Source organism: Gavialis gangeticus, unplaced genomic scaffold (assembly GCF_001723915.1).
Source record: "Gavialis gangeticus isolate Ggan-Ray unplaced genomic scaffold, GavGan_comp1, whole genome shotgun sequence".
In the NCBI taxonomy this organism is placed as follows: Eukaryota; Metazoa; Chordata; order Crocodylia; family Gavialidae; genus Gavialis; species Gavialis gangeticus.
In genome coordinates, this window is record NW_017729025.1 from 107121259 (window position 1) to 107133064 (window position 11806).

Consider the following 11806-nt stretch of genomic DNA (forward strand, 5'->3'; position numbering starts at 1 on the left):
GACTAGATGATCTGCTAAGGTCCCTTCCGACCCTAGAAACTATGAAATTATGAATTATACTATTTGGCCATGTCTACATGAGTAGTGGACTGTGCAGTTGGTACTGCAGAGCCATTTAGTACTTGAGCAGTACTGTCACTGCATGTTTTTTTTCCAATGCTACTGCACAGTAGAAATAAGCTACTATGCAGGAGCTTGTTACTACTCCACAATAGTGTCACATCATGGTTAGTGCCCAGCAATGCCAATGCACCATAGCAACACGTTATGGTGGAGTAATTCATTGCTACTCCACCAATATACCGTCTAGACCTGTGCTTTGTGTCCTAAGATATGCTGGGGTATCCCTGTGTGAGTGCTGTTTTGGGGACTGCTAGGAAGACAGGGTGTCAGATTGTGCTGTTACTTGAACTAGTGTAACTACAGCAAGCTCATCACAGCTGGAATACTTACTCCAGATTTACTCCACTCTAAGTGAACTCAGAATCTGGCCCATGACACAAGTGCACAAAAACAAAATGAGCGCAAACAGAAGAGCAGCTCCCTGCTGTAACTCAAAACTTTTTGCAGGAAATGTTCTGAGTTGCAACAATCCTGCAGACCAAACAGAAGTTCACTCTTGCGTTGCAGGGTGGGGTTGGAGGAATCTAGCTGGTGGCTGTGAGCCTGCAGCCAGTTTCCCCTAGCAATGGCCCCTCCTCCAGTCTGGGGGCTGTTTTCAGAATGGGAAGGGAGAAGGGAATAGATGAAGGTCATTCCAGGGGTTCCCGAGCCCTGACCTTGGGTGGGTGCTCTAAACCACACATCCTACCCTCCAGTGCTGGCTGAAATATCCTCAGACCAAACTCCCTCCACTGCCTTTCCCCACTCCCATTCTGAAAACAGCTCTAAGTCTGGGAGGCAGGCAGACAGACACAAGTTACTGAAGATGCTATGTTTTGAAAAATCTTCATCTGAGCCCATATGCAATGAAGGTTTAGATTTTCATGGGATCTTTTAAAGCTCTTTACAGCCATGCACTTCTGTTAGGTCACGGCTGTAGAATGCTTTCAGAGGCCTGATCAGGCAAATATTTTCACTTCTATTTGCACCCATAGTTATCAAAATGAAGTGATATCCAATCAGTAATTTCCTAATATGGTCTGTTTTGTTTCTGAGGAACATCTGCAAGTTTCAGATTCTTACCAATGCCTATGATAAACAGAAACATGTTAAGAGGTATATAGAAATAAGCTAACTTCCTGCAGCTGCATTATCAACATTATTAGAGCCTTCCACATAGACTACAAAACAGTCTGATGACCAGCTGCAGAGATGATTAGCACAGACCAAGCAAGTTGTCTTTGAGGAGGGAAGTGAAGATTGAAGGCAAGCTTGGGTCTCTGTGTATCACTGTCAATTTACTTTGTACAGTGTTAGTCCAAACAGAAAAGTGGATTAAAGAATGCTGCCATCAACAATGCTATGGCAAATCCACATGATGCCAGCAGTTTCTCCCTCTCAGCTGAGTTGAAAATAAAGGAATTGATGGAAAATCAATAGAGCTCAATTGTCATATGCAGTAGCTGGCTAATAGCAGCATTTTAGGGCCAAGCTATTTATGTCAGTCCACTGTTTTGAGCAAAGCACAGAGAAGCTAGAGGCAGATTCTGAGTATCTTTTGAAATCAGCAATTACCATGTGCATTTGCTCCTGATTCTCAAGTAAGAGTAAAAGATGTCTGTATCAGTGGATATGCTGAATTAACTTAACTATACATGTGAGTACCTACAGGATATTCAACTTCTTTCTGTGCATCCTGGGTATTTTTACTGTATTTTTCTTTTTAGGAAAATACATATAAAAAGACAATATTCATTTAATTATGTGGACAATTGCAGAGATGAACTTTTTTTCTGAAGTGTATGTTCTTCCTGAAATCTTCTACAGTGGCAGTTTTATCAGGGCCTTGTTACCTAGTAATATTGGGCAGCTCCTGGAGCTCTTAACACTTGGATTTTCTTCCCATTAACACCTGAAACTAGTTTGAAGCACTTGTTATGTGGCTCAAAGGTAAAAGGGCAAGATTATCTTCCATTTTGCCAGAGACTATCCAAATCTCTAAATATTACACTAAAATGTACCTATTCTAGGTTAAACACTGGTGTCAGAAGTGGACTGGCCAAGTTCACCGATAAAACCAAACTCTGGGGTAAAGCATCCGCACCTGAGGACAGGACAGCAATCCAGGCAGATATTGACAGGCTCAGGAAATGGGCAGAGGAGAACCTGATGGTGTTTGACACCAAAAAATGCAAGGTTCTCCATTCTTGGGAAGAGAAACCTGCAGTATGCTTGTAGGCTCGGCAGTGCTATGCTGGTTAGCACTACAGACAAAAGGGACTTGGGGGTCATCATTGACCACAAGATGAACATGAGCCTTCAGTGTGATGCTGTGTCTAGTAAAGTGAGCAAAACGCTGGCTTGCATCCACAGGTGCTTCTCAAGCAAATCCCAGGATGTCATTCTCTCCTTGTACTCAGCCTTAGTGCGGCCACAGCTGGAGTACTGCGTCCAGTTTTGGGCTCCACAATTCAAAAAGTATGTGGAGAAGCTTGAGACAGTGCAGAGGAGAGCCATGCACATGATCAGAGGTCAGGAAAACACACCTTATGATGAGAGGTTGAGAGCCATGAGACTCTTCAGCCTGGAAAAACAGAGGCTCAGAGGTGATCTGGTGGCCACCTATAAGTTTAGAAGGGGTGCTCACCAGGATCTGGGGGAACATTTGTTCACCAGAGCGCCCCAAGCGATGATAAGGTTGAACAGTCACCAACTCCTCCATGACCATTTAAGGCGGGACATAAGGAAGAACTTCTTTACTGTCTGAGCCCCCATGCCAGAGATGGTTCAAGCACCTACTTTGAATGCCTTCAAGAGACATTTGGATGTTTATCTTGCTACGATCCTATGATCTCTGCTGACTTCCTGCCCCTGGGGCAGGGGGCTGGACTCAATGATCCTCCGGGGTCCCTTCCAGCTCTAGTGTCTATGAAATATATGTCTATAAACCTTAGTGTAAAGAATCCACCTGCCTCCTCCCCCACTGAGCCAGATCAAGCTCACTGCCACCACTGCCTTCCCCATTACCCCAGATTCCTTCTTAGTGCCCTCCCATCTCCCTCCCTAATTACTTGTGGCTGCCTATGCTGCCAGTCGTGGGGAAGCAGGCAGGGAAGGGATAATTTGCCTGCCTGGCTACTGGCCCCCCAGCTCTCTGGGTAGGCTCAACCTGGCAGGTTAACCTTTCCCTGGGACACAGCACAACCAACCACAAGTAAGCAGGGGCTAGTGAGGGGAGCAGGAACAGGGGGAGCCCTGGGGGGCAAGGGGGAAGGCCAGAACAGAAGTGGGGGGATTCTTACCTTTCAGTCCTCCAGGCTCATGCTGGCCTGTGTGTGACTGCTGCAAACTCGAGGTAGTACTAACACTAATTGACATTTGAGCAGCACACAGTGTAAGATATAACAAGGCCCTCACTTTAGACCATTTTTTTATCCTTGAAAGGTATATGCTTTTTTTTTATCAGTAATACTAGTAAAATGTAATAGCTCAGCATCCTTACAGACTGAAATTCTTCAGTAACAGTTGCTGAAAAGGACAAGGGGTGGTGCAATGTCTCCCTGCCCATACATCTTAATCTTCATGACTGGGATTGAGATGGGATTTCTGGCCTATTCAGCACTTGCCTTGACTTCTGGACATTAATGACTTTACTCACTATGAAACATAAGCCAGATTAGGTTGGGGAGATAGACATGAAAGCTTTTTGTTTCCCATTCAAAATTCTACAAGCCATTTATCTCTTGCAGGGAGTGCTTTCCCTCAAACGTAACAAAGTTCCTCGTCTTTTTTTCAGGTGGGGTGGACTTTTGTCTCTGTAATGAATCTTCTGCCATTCCCCCATTCTTCGGAATAAATTATACTACACTTACCAAAGCATCACCTGTTCTGATCCTGTCCCGTTTGTCATTTGTACTTCAATTCCAGCTACTGCCTGTGGCTTTTTTTCCTTTTTCTTTTTTACCAAGCAACCACATCAATGGCAGCTGTGGTCTTGATCATATTTTATGGAAATAGGACTCTTTCATCCATGATTTTGAAAGAACTTGGGTGCTTAGACTCTTGACTCTGTGATAATCATCTTAGTCAGGTAAGGTACAGTTATATAGGTATAAAATATGTATTTATATTGCTGACATTTGCTCAGAGTCTCTCTCAGCCTGTCAAAGTCCTTCTTTAAAATATTAGCCGCCCTTGCCTTTCAGAAATTCTTCAGCCTGGCAAGCTCATCACTGATACTTTGGAAAATCTCTGAAGTGGGCAAGAGTGATCATGATATTCAACTTCAGACAATTAATTTTATCTCACTTAAAAGGGGACAACAATGAACTGTTAAATATGTTGTTTATGATAGTAATTACTAGATGATTACAATGCATTTGACATTCTATAAACTTATATAAAGAAGGAATCCAGGGTTGATACAAAAACAAAATTACTTAATTTTTTGTGTTGATATGTTTTTTAATGTAAGCAACTTTGATCTTGCAGCCCTGAATCAGACCCACAAAACTAAAAATATTTGATTTGAAAATGTTGAAACACATTATTTTGAGTTTTCCAATTATCTTGCATTATCTTGGTCAAAACTATTTGCCAAATTCAACATGAACTTAAATTGTTTTGGTCAGCTCTAGCCACTGTTTTTCACAGAATAAATTTGTCATTGGAAATATGCCACTTATCTCATATTTGCTTTTTATGATCTGTTCAGAAATAATTTTATTTGAATGTACTTCCTTACCACGGTATAAGCTAAAATCATTCCTCCTCCTTTTCCCCCAAAACTTACTTTGTGAGTGTTTCCCAGCAGAAGTTCTTCTGGATGCTATATCTTTCTTTGACCTGGCTTTTTGTGTTACTAGAAATGATTTACTGTGATATCTCTCTGGGATATACATTTAAAGGAATCTTACTTGAATATTTCCATCTTCTCCATGGTTACTAGTATATATTAGACATGAACTGTTGATACATGGCTCACAATTTGTCCTATTCTGTCACAGAACTGACCTCTTAACAGACATCTTTTTTCCTCTTTCACATATTTTGACAGCTCCGGGTAGAGGAGTGGAGTGACTGACTTACTGAGAGAAAATGGTATTGTTGTTCATCCCCTTTCAGCCATTTATATACAGGTTATGTCTGATTTATTCCAACCTTTTAACAGAAATAAACTATCTTTACTTTCAGGCACCAGGTGCTTTAATTTTTTTTAAAAAATTATTACAGTTTTTCTGTGCAATAACTTTGCGACATATTCCTTGTGTTATCATGCCATTAATTGATTGAATATATAGTTGGGTCACAACATAAGGTATAATTAACTGGTTAATCATGCATTTAATGTGTAGATTGGAACTAATTTTTATATAGGTAGGCTTTAAAAAAAACTCTAAATGGGTGCCTGTACACATGCGGGATACGTGCTCCGACATGCTCTAATTAGAATGCATAAGAGTAGATTAGATTAATCAAGTTTTCTAGAGCCTTTTAATTAGAATGCTCCAGCAGTTTCACCTTCATGTGTATTCAGCATCCCAGTATTTCAAAATGGCAGTAGGGGCACCTTAATTACAGCTTACTCGATGAGCTTTAGTTAAATCGCCCCCGCTGCCATTTTGAAACACTGGGACACTGAACACATGAAATGCTGCAGGCATTTTAATTAGAGTGGCTTCTGAGAACCACTGTAATGAAAATGCATTCCCACCCCACCCCAGAGCATGTGTATAGACACCCAATTAATTTGACTCTTTTTATATAAGCTGGTTGCTTGCTTTGTAGGAATCACATGGTAAGCAGCTGAGCACACCCAGAGCAGTTTCCCATTCCTTTGTTCTCCTAGGCCAGGTCCACACATGGTGTGGATATATGGTTCCCTGGCGACAACTAGCAGCAGGGCACCATGTGCCACCACTACTTGTCCCTGGGGAATGCCCATGCCATGAATGCTCTGGCCCATGGCAAATTACTCCAGGGGCAGTGGGGGATGCTGAGGCCAGCTGGCCCCAGCAACCTTATCTGGGGTCCGGGGGGCCTCATGGGGCTGCAGAAGCAGTCAATCTACTGCACAGAGCCTGGCTGGTAGCTGTGGCAGTGCCTGTGCATGCACTGCTTTGCTTTTTTTCCTGCAGGTTTTTTTGACCTCTACATATCCAGGGGTCAAAAAACCCTCCGCACTGCTCCCTTGCAGCACAGAGAACAACTGACCATGCTGTATGTGGCACCACAGATGTGTCTGCAGCATCACATACTGCACGGCCACACTTGTCTGGACGTGGCCCTAGAATAATTTTATTAAAACAACTCAGCTGATATTCAGTAAGCACCCTAAAAATGATGTCCACTCCAATTACTGATTTGTTGATGATTCAACCTGGTTATTGGCAGTGCTGAGTCACACCATGTTAGTGTCACAGTCACCAGTAAAGAGTCTGATTCATAAAACTAATTTGCTCATGATTCACAGGTCTCCCCTCTCCTTTTCCAAAAGCTGAAAGTGCTGAATGCCTGTCTCTGCATTAAGTCTTTCCCAATTCACTTTTAAAACCTCTTCTCCTGCTAAAATAAGAGACAACTTCTTTGACCCTCATTCCAGCTTTTATGTGAGCTCAGGATCTTCTTGTGTATAGTGTGATTCATAAATGCCTTTTGAGTTTCCTGTTGAAACTCCATGTGCTCTGAACATCAAAATTGCTTAGTAATCTCCTGTGAGTTGTTAATTTTTTTTTCAAATACTTTTATTTTCCTCAAATAACCTCACAGTTGCCAAGTTCTGAATTTCAGGGGAGAAAAGGTATTTGGTTTTATATAAATGTGTGTGTGTGTGTATTTTATTTATGTGCGCGCACACACACACACACACACACACACACACACACACACACACACACACAGAGAAATACATACATATGTGTTCCATATCCTTTCATGTTATAAAAATGTGGATTTTGTAGATGAACTCATTAAATCACCTTCAGCTGCACGTAAGACACTTCCTGGGCCATCAGACTTGGATAGGTTCATTTTGGGTTTGTATGCAAGTTGGTGTTGAAAGAAATTTAGAATGGGACTTAATGTCTTTAGCTGGATTTTGTTTACCTTTTTAAAAAATTTAAAATTGGACATATGCAAATAGCAACACCTTGACATGACTCTTGCTCCACACACACAAGCACACCAGAGTAAGTTCAAAGATGATATTCTATATCTGTTGTGCCTGAGCAACCCCTCTGTACTATGAATTACACTCCTGGCTGCAGTAGCTTTCTTAAAATATCTGTTGAATGCATTTGTTGAATGCATTAATTACTCTATGCCTACAGGGGATCCTCCTGCAATTTTTTGCAGAATGAACTTCCATAGCAGCTAAGCCTCTGTGTGTGGCATGCAGCAGGCTGTGGAGAAGACAAGCAGCACAGTGGCAGATAGGGCAAGAGTAGAAAGCAGAACATCAGATCTGGCAGGGAGTTTAGGACAATAAGCAAAAAGCAAGCAACAGATTGGCCAGGAAGCACAGAGCAGGAGAAGAAAGCAGAGCACCTAACCGGGCAGGGCAAAGGGAGAAAGTTGCACTTGGGGAGCATGCAAAGTAATTTAGGGCAAAAAGTTGGACGCACTGATCTAGCACATTTGATCCTACTTATAGGACTGTAAAAAAGTAGGGCTGGATGGGACCTCAAAAGTTCATCTAATTCAGCCCCTTTCTCAAGGCAGGATCCTCCCTGACTATAAACCATCCTAGCCAAGTGCCTGTCTAGTCTGCTTTTGAAAACTTTCAAGGATTGAGATTCCATAGCTCTCTAGATATCTTGTTTCAATGTTTGATGACTCTCAGTCAGAAAGTACTTCCTAATATCCAACCTAAATTTCTCCTGCTGCAGCTTGAGGCCATTACTCATAGTCCTGTCCCCTACAGCCACTGAGAAAATCCCATCTTCATCCTGTCTGTAATTGCCCTTCAGGCATATAAAGACAGTTATCAAGTCTACCTTCAGTCTTCCCCAGACTAAAGAACCCTAGTTCTTTCATTCATTCCTCATAAGTCTTGCCTCCCAAGCCCCTAGTGATTTTATTGCTCTGTGCTGGAGTCTTTCCAAATAGTCCACATCCTTTTTGAAGTGTGGGGCCCAAAACTGGAAACAGTACTCTAGGCAAGGCCTCACCAGTGCTGAATAGAGTGGAAGAATCACTTCCCTTGATTTCCAAGTGACGTTCTTATTACTAAAATCCAAGATGCTCTTGGCCTTTGTTACAACAGGACCACTCTGTTGGATCATATTTAACATTATGGTTTGCTATAATCTCTAGGACCTTCTTGGCAGTACTGCAACCTGCCAGTCATTCCCCAGTCTCTATTTCTGCACACAATTATTCCATCCCATGTGTAGGTTTTTGCACCTGTCTTTGTTGAATTTGACCTCATTGATTGCAGATCATTTCTCCAGTGTATCCAGGTCATTCTGGATCCATAGCCCTATTGTCCAGAGTATCTGCAACCCCCACCAACTTGGTGCCATCATCACATTTACTGAGTATGCACTTGATCCCATCATCCAAAACATTAATGAAGATATTAAATGATACCAGACCCAGGATAGATGCTTGGGGACTCTTACTTGATACCTCCTCCCAACTAGGCATCAAATTATTGATGACTATTCATTATGATGATACAAACAGTTATGTATCTACCTTACAGTATTTTCATCTTGCCTGTATTTCTTCAGTTTGCTAATAAGAATGTCATGGGAGAGTGGCAAAAGCTTTGCTAAAGTCAAGGTTTACCATGTCCACTGCTTTCTCTTCTTCTGCAGAGCCTGTCACGTTATAGAAGGGAATCAGGTTGGTAAGGCATTACTTGCTTTTAGTGAATCCATGTTCCTGATCATCTTTTTCTTCTCTATGCGCTTTACAGTGAATTCCTTGAGGTCCTGCTCCATTATCTTTCTGGGTATTTAAGTCAGGTTGACTGGTCTGTAATTCCCTGGATCTTCGTTTGTCCCTTTCTGAAATATGGACACTATATTTGCCTTTTTACAGTCATCCTGGACCTCACCCTACCTCCACTAGTTCTGAAAAAAAATAGCTTATGGCTTTAAAATTACCTCAGACATTTTCTTTATTACCCTTGGGTGTATTCCATCTGGCCCTGCTGTCTTGAAAGCATCTAGCTTCTCTAAGTAATCCCATTCTGCCATTACTCTAGGCTGTTGTTTGTATCCTTCCCTCACCAAATGCATTTGTCATCTGGTAGCTGCCGCTATTTGTGAAGAGTGATATTAAAAAAGGAGTTCAATACTTCAGCCTTCTCTGCATCATCTGTAACTATTTTACATTCTGTAAGGTTTCTCTGGTCTTCCTCTTTCTTTTAATATATTTGTAGAATCCTTTTTTATTGCCTTTTAGGTCCCTTGCCACTTGCATTTCAAACTGTTCTTGGCCTTCCTAATTGTCTTCCTGCATACCCTTGTGATACTCTTATACTCATCCCTTGTACTATGACCAAGTTTTCACTTTTTATAGGATTCTTTTTTGAGTTTCAACTCCTTGAAAAGATTGCTGTCTCACTAGGCTGGTCTTCTGTTGCACTTTTTATTTTTCTGCCTCATCAGAATAGCTTGTTCCTGTGCTTTTAAGAGAGCTTCCTTAAAGTACCTCCTTATGTGATTGCATGGCTACAACCTCATAACACCACCTTTTTAATACAATTTCATCCTCAAATACTTATTTATCTTAGGTGCTTGAGTAATCTCTGTGAAGCATAGGTATAGAAGTAAAGCAATAACTTACACTTTTCATATCTCTGCTATGTTAGAAGTCTGCCAACTTTAACAAAATAACTGAAGCTTATGACATAATTTTAGGCAGTGGCTAAAAGAAGTTATGATCTTTTGGATGTTCTTTGCCCTCTGTGGAATTATTTATTGGTCAGGGTTAAGTTTTCAACATTTCTAAACGATAAATGCTGTCATCCTTATGCAATACCCTTATTGGCTGTATCAGCAAAAAGGCTAAGAATTATCTGGATATATGAAATGAATCCTATTGCCAGTGAATCTTACTGCAAGTGAATTTAGAGACAAAGTACTAAATAGATTTTGTATCAAACAGTACGTTTATATAAACAGCCAAATATTAAATATAAACTGTAGAACTTCATATAAGGAAGACAAAAACCCACCACATAAGCTAAAGTGAAAAATTGCAAGCTAAATAATTTAGGATTTTAATTCTACTCTCTAAACAAATCAAATCAAGAGGATATTCTCCTCTTGAATTTTAATTTAATAAGTTGTATCTAGGCCCATATATTTCATAATTAGACTACAGACACAGGGTGATTAAAAGGTATGTGTAGAAATAGTTCTAAGATACCAACTCTGTCTCCACCAATAGGGCTCTAATGGAAGGATATTCATAGTTTGTCATTACTTTGAATTTTTAACAGATTCCTATTTGGACAATTTTAAAGAGGGTTTTATTTGATCCAGTTTGTAATCTCATACTGGTTAAACTGCAAACATATTTACAGCATGTGAAACAGTTGGTGAGTGTGAATATGATCCTGGATACTTATAGGTTCTTTAAAGAAAGTTCAGTAAGACATATAGCCTACCTTGAGATGCACTGTCTTCACTTGTTTGGAATCAATGGTATCCCTGTGGAAATAAACACAGCATTATAATACAAAGTTTATTGCTCTGTGTGAGAGGTTTGATCTGCTACTGTACAGAATTTAAGAGTAATCAAGTCATATCAACTATCTTGAGATCTTTTAAATTTAATTAGAAATCAGTAGTCACTTTGGAATAGTACCAGGCATGGGAGGTTGTATGAAAACCAAGGAAACATAAAACTGCCACTAGGACAAATATTTTGCTGAAATATATAAATAAATGTCAATGTAATTACTTCTAAATGCTCAATGATGAAAATAGGGAAAATGAAAATGCAAGGTGCTATACCTCAGGAGGAATAATCTAAAACACAAATACAAAATGAGGGGCACTTGGCTGTATGGAAGCTCTGTGGAATAGGACTTGGCAGTCTTCATAGACCACAGACTTAATATGATTCTGCAGTGTGATGCAGCCACACAAAAAGACAATGAGGTTTTGGGCTGCATTAATAGAAGCATTAGGTGCAAGACACGGGAAGTAATAGTGCCTCTCTACTCAGCACTGGCTAGGCCTCACCTTGAGTAGTGTTTGCAGTTTTGGGGTCCACATTTTAAAAAGGATGTGGAGAAGTTAGAAAGAGTCCACAGCTGGGCAACAAAGATGATCAAGGGCTTAGAAGGCAAGTCATATGAGGGGGGGCTGAATGAGTTAGATATATTCAGGTTGTGGAAAAGGTGCTTAAGAGCGGGCATGATAGCAATCTTCTAATACATGAAGGGCTGGCATAAAGCAGAAGGAAAGCACATTTTCTCTCTTGATGCAGAGGGAAGCATGTAGACCAATGGCCTGAAGCTGGAGCAAAATAAGTTTAGATTGGATATTCAAAATAAACTTCTTCACTGTTAGAACAGTTAGACAGTAGAGTAGACTACCTAGGGAAGTAGTGGACCCATCACTGGAGGTCTTGAAGAGGTTGAGCAGCTACTGGTTAGAAATTATATAGGCATAGCTGTGCCTATTTTCTACTGTGGGTATTTCCCATTCTTCTGGGCTTTGCTGGTTGCTCCTGCCCTCCCCCC